The sequence below is a fragment of the Mytilus edulis genome, chromosome 7, assembly GCF_963676685.1.
Source record: "Mytilus edulis chromosome 7, xbMytEdul2.2, whole genome shotgun sequence".
Lineage (NCBI taxonomy): Eukaryota > Metazoa > Mollusca > Bivalvia > Mytilida > Mytilidae > Mytilus > Mytilus edulis.
Window position 1 is genome coordinate 65410687 of NC_092350.1, and position 10668 is coordinate 65421354.

The following is a 10668-nucleotide window of genomic DNA, read 5'->3' on the forward strand; positions in this document are numbered from 1 at the left end:
TTCAAGAACTATTGTCCCGATAGTAGTGTGAAAAGAGGACATCCAAACTCCCAAAACCTACCCGAAGTTTCACATGAAAAACAGAACGGTGTAATAGGAGTTAACAAATTAGCAAATGAGGCTGGTATGTTTATAGAGGCTAAGGTCAATGGTTGTAAAGCAAAGATTCTTATAGACACAGGGGCGACAGTATCCCTTATTTCAAAAAAGATGTTTGACAGTATGAAATCTCAGGTTCTGTCACCAATGGACAGAGAAATACTGACTGCAAATGGTTCTCCCTTAATTCTGTTTGGGAAAACTATAATTGACATTGACTTAAATGGACATGTTTGTTCAAACATTGCTGTAGTAGCAGACCTAAACGTAGATGGTATATTGGGAATAGACTTTCAAAGAAGCCATAATTGTGTAATAAATATCACTAAAGGTAGCATTTGGGTAAACGGAAGAGAGAACCGTTTACATTTTGAAGGTCAGATAGGCTGCTACAGGGTAGATGTTGCAACAACTATAAAACTGCCTCCTACTAGTGACGTAATGGTGTCTAGAAACATAAAAAACCTGTTATACCAAAGCCAGAAGTTGGTATTATAATTATAAACAAAGATCAAGAGAAGAGCAAGTTGATATGCAACCAGTGTAACAGACGGTATAAAAAGACAGCATATCATAGACGTCATATGACAAGGTGTCACCAGGTTAATGGTGCTGAAATCTTTGAGCTACCAAAAGATCAAGATGAAACACACGACAGTGGAAAAGAGATGTCAGATCTTGTAGAGTTGAAGAACTTGGCCAATAATGACGAAAACAGTCTGATACAAGAAAAAGTTGTTAGAGAGCCCAAAACAGATGTGGAGACTGTTAATAAAATGTGTCTTAAAACGAGGAGCACAATAAGGCCGTCAGGACCAGTGAAATTTGTGGCTCCAAGAAATGAAAAATCACTTAATCTTTTGAAATTTCTCGTAACTGTTAATAGATATATTGGAAATAATAAAGAATCAAAACACACAGTTCAGGAAGAATTTTCTATATTTTGTTGAGTTTAAATGGTTATTGAGATAGCAATGTTTGGTTGTTGTTTTTTATAAAATGTTATTGTTATTGTAACTGTTGAGGTCTGTTGAAATACACTCAGCAAAGAGAAAAAAAATATATAGATATATATGTAGAGTCCGTCGGACGGGGACGTTAAATCCGAGGCCCCATGTACAGGAACATGTCATGCCCTGTGCATGTAAAAGACCCCTCCTGCAGATTTCGTTAAGAGTAGGCTCCTTGGGGCCGCTGCAGAGGCAAAATTTGTTATGGACATTTTAAACTTATTCTTTGACAGTAACGCTCAAAATTACAGACGTTATAACAGAAAAAAAAGTATGTTAGTCATGCGAGGACGCATGAAATCGGAGGCGTGGGTAATGTGACAAAAATGCAGTTTAGGCATAAGACAATACTAGTATTTGTAATTTATCGTTGAATTGTTATCCATAATAAATTACCCGTTTGAACAATGCGTTAACGAATAATACATATAAAATCAGTCTTTTATCCTTGGTTGTTATGAGACGCGTTAATTGTTGCTAGGGTGCTCTCTTCGAGGTCCGCGCTCTTGGTATATAAAGACACCGATTCATTGCAAGTCGCTGATTTATTAATTGGCCGTCGACGGATGAACATCGGAAAGTGAATACCAGCCAATAAAGTATTTTAAAAGGAAAGTTTGTAAACCTAGTTTGAGTTGAAAGCTTGTGGTTTTGAAGCAAGCGGTGTTTGAAGTCTTTACGATTGTTGCAAGCTACCGGGTTGTTCCGATACTGTAATTTCCCTCGGGAATGGTCGCAGTCCCTCGAACAGGTGGTTTGTAAAAGTCTGGTGACTTTGGTGCTTCGGAGACTAAGTATTACAATTATTGCAAGCTACCGCGTTGTTCCGAAACTGTAATTTCTTTCGGGAATGGTCGCAGTCCCTCGAACATATAGCTTGTAATAATCTGGTGACTTAGGTGATCCGGGGACTAGGTGCTTCAAAACTAGTTGTCTCAGGAACTAGGTGCTTCAGAGACTAGTTGTCTCAGAGACTGGGTGTCTCGGGACTAGGTGTTTCAGGAACCTAGGATTTTTGAAGCTTATTCTTAAGTTTAATATAATTGTTTGTCAAATCAGTTGGGACCTCGGAGTCAGTGAAAGGATCAAGGATAAATTGAGGTTCTAGTTTTCAGACTACTTTTTGATACAAAGTTATTTGTGTAAATAGTGTTATTTCTTTATTAAGTTTCAAAGTTTGTCTTGTAGTTTTAAGTAAAGCCTCCAAGTTGTAGTTGGGTTTTTGAGTTAATTAAAAGATTGATATTGGAGTGTCTCAGATTCTGTGAAAACGGATACGAACATATAGTTCATAAGCCAAACACGTTACATATGCAATAAAACACTTACTGACGTTGTTTATCATCATTCTTATAACAACGTGTTATATTGTTCTTTTATTTGTCTTTGTTCTAATATTAATATTACTTTTACTGTTTGGATTGTTTTCTGTGATATCCATTTGACGTGGCTCGGTACTTATACATCCCGTCAATGTGTTTGTATTATCTTTCAATTTTGCTGGTGTGTTTTGTATATGCGACTTTTTGTGTTTCTTTGGTTCTAATAACGCGACTCTGTACTTTAAAAGATCCCGTCATTGTGTTATAGTTCTATTATAAATAAGAAAATACTTTGAACGACAAAATGAATTAAGATTTTATATATGTATATATATACAATTTTTGTCAAAACCAAATTCAAAAAGCACTTTTAATTAGTCCATACCTGCCAACTTTTCAAAATCTGATTTTAAGCGCAAGAGGAACTCAATATGCTCCTCTTTTATTGTTACAAGTGTCATTAATCTATAATTAAATCGTTTGAATGCGTATGTATGTGTTTAAATACCATTTTAACTCGTTTGAATGGCTGTTTTGATGTTCTCAGTTTATCAAATAAAGAATTTAAAAATTCAGGTCAAATTTATATCCCCTATGACCATTAAATCGTTTGAATGAGTATGTATGTATTTAAATACCCTTTTAACTCGTTTGAATGGCTGTTTTGATGTTTTCAGTTTATCAAACAAAGAATTTTAAAATTCAGGTCAAATTTATATCCCCTATGACCATTAAATCGTTTGAATGAGTATGTATGTATTTAAATAACCTTTTAACTCGTTTGAATGGCTGTTTTGATGTTTTCAGTTTATCAAATAAAGAATTTAAAAATTCAGGTCAAATTGATATTCCCTATGACCATTAAATCGTTTGAATGAGTATGTAGGTGTTTAAATACCCTTTTAACTCGTTTGAATGGCTGTTTTGATTTTCTCAGTTTATCAAATAAAGAATTTTAAAATGCAAGTCAAATTTATATCCCCTATGACCATTAAATCGTTTGAATGAGTATGTAGGTGTTTAAACAATCTAATTAAAAACCGATCTCTCATCGCTCCTGTTTCTGATATGTCACGCGACATATCAGAAACAGGAGCGATGAGAGATCGGTTTTTAATTAGATTGGTGTTTAAATACCCTTTTAACTCGTTTGAATGGCTGTTTTGATGTTCTCAGTTTATCAAATAAAGAATTTTAAAATTTAGGTCAAATTTATATCCCCTATGACCATAATTCGGGATAGTTGGCATGTCTGCAGTTTTCAATGATTTTTCCAGTACAATTGTTTTGATTGGTGTTTTCTCAACATCCGGTAGTAATACAGATATATTTTCTAAGAAACCTTTTTTTATTGGTTAATATTGTGGATGACCAGCAGTTGTAAGTTTCCTGTAGTTTGTATATTTCAAACCATTAAAAAGAAATCAAATATTTTGAATAAAACAAAAAAAGTTTTATTGAATAAAAGACTAGATATATTGTTTAAATAATATCAAGGTATAATATAGTTATACATGTATTTTAATTCTAATTCCAGAAGAAAACAAAATCAATGTAAAGGCAGCTATTGATAAATTAAATATTTTCAAAATTTTAACGTTTTACTCTTTAATTTGCTATCCAAAGTAAACTATTACATATTTATAATTTATATACAAGAATAAAAAAGATAGGTTAGGATTGCTAAAATTTAACCAATCATAAATTTGTCGTAAGTTACTAGCAACAATTTATAATATGTATATATGTATAAATATTCTTGAGTAAACATGATAAAACTATGAGCTGCAGTTTATAGTCATTATAGGACTAGAATAAGACGAAGTAACATTTACAACACAAACATCACACACATCATTGGATGACAAAACATCATTGTTATCAAAACAATCCAAGATTTTATTGTGATTTACTGGCTGTCTGTTATGGACTCTCAATGTTTACTGTATTGGCTCTCACTACAATGAAGGATCTTGGGACAACACAGCTAATTGAGAATCTATACAAGCATCATTACAGAAAAAGCTAGCCTGTAATTCCTGATTGAGAAATTTACTAATAATCAGATAGTTTTTCACATAACACCAACCGTGCAAGGGCTGTATAGCCAGTCAAAGTCGTTAAAAACTTCCATTTGTTGTAAACATATATTGAATATTTTTTAACGTGACTAGTTAAGATAATGCCCTTGACTGTTTCAAGGATTGAAATGAGGGTTTGATTACACAAATCAAAGTAATGTAGGATGTTCAGTTTCTTCTCCAATGCAAAAGTTCAGTAAACTGTGGATTCATCAATATTTGTTAGGTACTATTTTTTGTGGATTTCGTGGGTACTGCGGAACCACGAATTTGAATGTTCAACGAATAACAAATTTTCTAAAGGAATGTATGCAAACTTTGCCAAATCCACGAATATGGTGGTTTTCCTCAATCCACGAAAATTGGTACCCCCGAAAATAAATAAATCCAAAGTATATAGGTTTCTGTATTAGAGAGATTTTGGTCTCTCTATGCTATGTTTGTGTAAATATAAAAATTGTGTGGTTGACATAAATCACATATAATACAAAAATATTAAAATAAAGATCATATCATATAAGTTTAAAGAGAACTATAAAAATATCATATATAAAATAAGAAGTTACAAATTTTGTAGAAAAACATTCAATTTGGTGTACATATACAAAACATATATGTGTATAAAAACAATTAGACACTTGTTAACATTTGTTCTTCAGGATCACTAGAACCCCTTCTTTCTAGCTTTGGCAAGCCTTTTTTACTTAAAAAATGAAATTTCTCCACTTCCTATCCCCATTGCAACTGGTTTTATTTGGATTTATTTTCTTCTTATCCTTGGAACCAGAAAGAATTATATGAGTAACTTCTTTCCCTTTAAATGTTGACTGACATCTTTCTTCTAAGTCTCCTACTTCTCCAACAATCATGACACAGGCACACTCCTGACACATAGTATCAAGTATCAAGGGTTGGCAATACTAAAAGAAAAGATATGAATGAATATATTCATTGACTTTTATTGATACATACATTAATTTACATAGGTATAAGGGGGAAATTGTACATATTTTACTTTGACCATGTGGTTCTTACAATGGAGAAGATTGAGGAATGGTTGTTAGATTGGCTCTTAGATTAAAGATTTATATAAATCTAAAAAATTCTATAATTCTACAAAAAATATTTGGGATTTAACAATCAATACAAAAAAACATGTTTTTTTTGTACCACATATAGATATCAGAAGATGTGGTATGAGTGCAAATGAGACAACTCTCCATCCAAGTAACAATTAAAAGTAACCCATTATAGGTCAACATGCACACATTTCTAATTACTACAGTGAAACCCCTTAGTATGCTTATGTTGTGTTTTACCGTGGATTCATTATTATTTGTTTTATTTGTGGGATATAAATTTGTTCATGGATTTTGTGCGTACGATGAACCAAGAATTTAAATGTTCAACAAAGAACAAATTTGCCATAGGCATTGTATGAGGACTTTTGTAAAGCAACAAAATTCAGTATCCACGAAAAAACTATTTTTCTTAATTCTTTTCTGTACGGGTTTCCCTTTGCATTTGCACTGTTAGGTGGCTGAAGTTCTAACTAGAGCTCTTGTAGTTAAGTGCATTGTATACAGGAAAACATATCAGCAAATTAGAGTAAGGGAAAACACTAATTCAACAGCAGTACATTTATAAAGATTTGTTTTACAAGAATGTTTACATACACTTTTTTTTTAGTAAACTTAGCCATTCAAGTATATAAAACATCATAATTTCTTTTCAATTTCGATTCATTTATTTTTGTTGGTATCTATTTTGGCGGATTGAGAAAAAATAAAAATTTTAATGGATATTTGATTTCATAGTTTTGCCAAATTCTGAGTACAATTCTTATAGTAAATCTGAAATTTGTTGAACATAAATTTGGGAATGGAAACAGGGAATGTGTCAAAGAGACAACAACCCGACCATAGAACAGACAACAGCAGAAGGTCACCAATAGGTCTTCAATGCAGCGAGAAATTCCCGCACCCGGAGGCGTCCTTCAGCTATTAATATTTGTGGTTCCCCTGTTCTAACCAAAAACCAATGAATATATAAAAAAAATACAAATACAAATTGGATATTTTTAGTACTCAAAGATGCTGAGTATCCTCATACTTACAATACCCTGCTATTGGATGAGTAGAATCCAGCCCAGGAGGAAATTCTCTGAGATTATACTGGTGTAATTCTGATTTTAATTTTTGCACTTTGTCGTCATATACTTCTTCATCTCCATTGAATAGTATCATGCAGACCATGATATAACTTATCACCTATGAAGAATACAAAAATACTTACTGTTACCTCTGATCTATATGACTATATGTATATGTAGTGCATATAATTTTAGTTTCCTTTTTTTATTGCTGATTCAGGAATTCTTAATCATCTAATGTAGATATACCGTAAACTGTTTTTTTTTTTGCATGTATTTAATTTCCCTTTATTCATGACAGCTTAGGAAATATGAAAAATAAATAATTTTATAATATATAAAAAAATTAATAGTATTTATGAAGATATTTGTATATATCAATTTACATAACAATCCAACAACAACAAACTTAATTACAGATTTATAAATACTGTGGATTCACATATACCCTTGGCAATACGTGACAAGAGTGCCTCAAATTTTGGTACAAGGAACGAGTTGGGAAGAGTTTTTTTCTTTTAACTTAATCAAAAGACATACTAACACATTTTACAGTATTTCAGATTTTTATGAAATTTAGAATGCATTTGGAGAAGAGTTTGATATAAAGCCCTTACTTTTTAGTGTCAACTCCTTAAGGACTATACGTACGTATATGTACTCTGAATTTCGAAAAGTCCCATTATTATTACTTTTACTGTTAAATCTGGTTTTTGTTATATCTACTTTACGTGAGTCTGCATTTATGTATGCCGTCATACGACAAAATTATTTTTATGTCTACCTGTGCGAATTTCAAACGCGCAATTTTACACCAGTAATGAAAACCTTCTATCATTTATGGGTAGACTTTACATAGATAAATTCAGCCGTATTTGACGTGAAACTGTACTTATGTGTCCCGTCATACTTTGAACCACACCATTATTTTATTTATTATTTTTGCTGTAAGTCTGTTTTTTGTTATATCTACTTTACGTGAGTCTGCATTTATGTATGCCGTCATACGACAAAATTATTTTTATGTCTACCTGTGCGAATTTCAAACGCGCAATTTTACACCAGTAATGAAAACCTTCTTTCATTTATGGGTAGACTTTACATAGATAAATTCAGCCGTATAAGATAAGCAAAATGAGAATGTTAAATTTGATGTATGCCTTTTTGTGCTACTTTGTTACATTTGTTGTTTATGTAGTGATATTAAGATGATAACACAATATTGACTGTTGTACCCCTATTTTTGACATTTTTACTCTTTGAGTATGTTTGTTTTGTTCATGCATCGTTGACAATGTAATGGAATTTGATGCGACTGTCATAAAAGTGAGAGGTTTAGCTAGCTATAAAACCAGGTTCAATACACCATTTTCTACATTAGAAAATGCCTGTACCAAGTCAGGAATATGACAGTTGTTATCCATTCGTTTGATGTTTTTGGACTTTTGATTTTGCCTTTTGATTTTTGATTTTCCTTTTTGAATTTTCCTCGGAGTTCAGTATTTTTGTGTTTTTACTTTTTCCCATCAGTCACAGTTTAATGCTTTAAATTATATTCAAACAATTCAAAAGTTATGAAATGTGTCTATAAATCCGATGTAACAGGAGACTTTATTTGTTCCAGTACAAATAACGCAAAACATTATTTGAGTACCAGTTTATTTTAAAATAGCAAGCTGGCTGATTGCAGAATATATCATTTTTGCAGAATTAGTTTGAATAACTTTTTGCATTTCATATAGTCTGAAAATCTCAAAATATTATAAAACAAGAAAAATAGCAAAACTTTATATGTAAATCGGAGCCGGGAAAAAGCGGTAAGGAGGTCACAATATTAAGATAAAGACTAGGCTATATACATTTATGTCAGGCGCTATTATAAAGCTTTAGAAGATCTAGAGAGGCGAAAGATACCAAATAGACATTCAAACTCATCAGTCAAAATAAAGTGTCAACGACATGGCTAAAAAAGCTAAAAGACCAAAAAACAAACACTTGTACTCAAAATACAACATAGAAAACATAAGTCTGATCAAAACGAACCCAACGAAAATCTAGAGTTGATCTCAGGTCTTTCGGAATGGTAGCTGATCCTGCTCCATATGTGGCGCCCACCGTGTTGCTCATGTTACAAAAGTTATTATCAAGGAAGACAACAAAAGACTGATCAACACGAAGTTCGAACCCAAATAAAATCTAGGGTTGATCTCATGTGTTCCGGACGGGTAAGCAGATCCTGCTCCATATGTGGCGCCCACCGTGTTGCTCATGTTACAAAAGTTATTATCAAGGAAGACAACAAAAGACTGATCAACACGAAGTTCGAACCCAAATAAAATCTAGGGTTGCTCTCAGGTGTTCCGGACGGGTAAGCAGATCCTGCACCATATGTAGCGCCCGTCGTGTTGCTCATGATTTCAGATTCCCAATTGTGAACTTTCCATTTCTATCATAGTATTCCAGCAGCGTCTTCATATGAAGTATTTATCTCCGTATTGATACGATATTCACGGGCTTGTATTTCCTATCGTGATGTCCTTGATAGCGGACTGCTGCTCACAAGGAAGTTATTTAACCAAGAGTTCCAAATGGTGAAGACTTGTTGAAATCATCACGAGTTGGTTGGCCTTTATGGAATAACTGTTTCACAGATGATAAAGGATATGTTCCTTATGTCGTAACTACAATCCACTTCCATTTTCAAACACGGATGTGACCTACCGGATTAGACATTTTACCGGGTTTGTAATAACATGAGCCGCAACACGACGGATGCCACATGTGGAGCAGAATCTGATTACCCTTAATTGTTAAGCACATGATATAAATATAATCCCCAGTTTTTGATGGTGTTCGTGTTGCTTAGTTTTTAGTTTTCTATGTTGTGTTTTTTGTACTATTTTGTCCCTTTGTCTTTTTTTTAGCCATGGCGTTTTCAATTTATTTTCGATTTATGAGTCTGACTGTTCCTCTAGTACTTTTCGACTCTCTTTTACAAAAGTTTACTAGCAAGGAAGACAAACACGAGTATCAATATTAAAAAAAAATCCTTCTGGAACTCAGCAAAAGTTCCAAAAATTTAACAATATCATAACGTTTTATAAATATTCTCGTGGTTTAAATTCTCCCTCATGAATTCGTCCGAATTTAAAACATTTCTATACTAAATACATGGCTAAATAAGAGACAAGTCATAATTTAGGTTTGTTTGCTCGCAGTAACTTTCTTATTTTCTCAGCGAAACAACATTTCATATCTTGTGAACATTTTACAATTTACAAAAATATACCACAATTCCATCTATATACATTCACAATGTCCTCTAAATACATATCAATACAAACATAACTGTAATATATTATGCAGAGCTTAACGTTAACTTCGTCTATCAAAGTTACTCGAGCACATCGATAATAATCAAACGTAATCAGGACTTATATATGCCTATAAAACCCCACCCGTACTACCACCCTCGAAATATTCGTGCAGAAAACAACAGTAACATCAGACCACTTCTGATTTACATACTAGCCAAACTTGTACCACAAGTCTAAAGATAGAAATAGAATAGGGAAATTCCAAATATAACGGAATAGAAATAAATTGCAACAATGTATTAGATTTTAACGAAAGAAATCTATGTATTACTGAGAAATTAAACGTTAAGGTATTTTACATCCAATCTTTTATGGTAATATATTCTTTACAAACCTCAAAAGCTAACAAGGTCTTTAAACAGTCTAGAAAGGATATAGTTATGATACGTTTGTCAGGTCATTAAGTCTTGTATGATTTTTAATTTTACTTAATTCATATATTTCGGAGTTAAGTATACGTCCATTATCACTGAACTATTACACATTTTTGTTCAAGGGTCAGCTGGAGCACGCATCTGAGGGAGCGATTTTCTTGCTGTATTGAAGACCCATTGGTGGCATTCGGCTGTTTTCTCGTCGGCTCTAGATCTTTGGTCGGGTTGATGTCTATTTGTCTCATTCAAGACT